Raw genomic sequence first — 665 nt, 5'->3', positions numbered from 1 at the left:
GGCCAGGCCAGGTCAGGGCTGGAGTAACACTGCTGTCTGGCTAGGTCAGGTCAGGGCTGGAATAACACTGCTGTCTGGCCAGGTCAGGTCTAGAGTAACACTGCTGTCTGGCCAGGTCAGGGCTGGAGTAACACTGCTGTCTGGCCAGGTCAGGGCTGGAGTAACACTGCTGTCTGGCCAGGTCAGGGCTGGAGTAACACTGCTGTCTGGCCAGGTCAGGTCAGGTCTAGAGTAACACTGCTGTCTGGCCAGGTCAGGTCAGGGCTGGAGTAACACTGCTGTCTGGCCAGGTCAGGGCTGGAGTAACACTGCTGTCTGGCCAGGTCAGGGCTGGAGTAACACTGCTGTCTGGCCAGGTCAGGTGAGGGCTGGAGTAACACTGCTGTCTGGTCAGGTCAGGGCTGGAGTAACACTGCTGTCTGGCCAGGTCAGGTCAAGGCTAGAGTAACACTGCTGTCTGGTCAGGCCAGGTCAGGTCAGGGCTGGAGTAACACTGCTGTCTGGCCAGGTCAGGTCAAGGCTAGAGTAACATTGCTGTCTGGTCAGGCTAGGTCAGGTCAGGGCTGGAGTAACACTGCTGTCTGGCCACGTCAGGGTTGGAGTAACACTGCTGTCTGGCCAGGTCAGGTCAGAGCTCGTCATCTTCTATGGACCAGCCCTTCAGG

This window comes from Oncorhynchus mykiss, chromosome 3 (genome assembly GCF_057628025.1).
Source record: "Oncorhynchus mykiss isolate SJ-2025 chromosome 3, ASM5762802v1, whole genome shotgun sequence".
Taxonomy (NCBI): domain Eukaryota; kingdom Metazoa; phylum Chordata; class Actinopteri; order Salmoniformes; family Salmonidae; genus Oncorhynchus; species Oncorhynchus mykiss.
The sequence above is the reverse complement of the archived record's forward strand: the minus strand, read 5'-3'. Positions refer to the sequence as shown.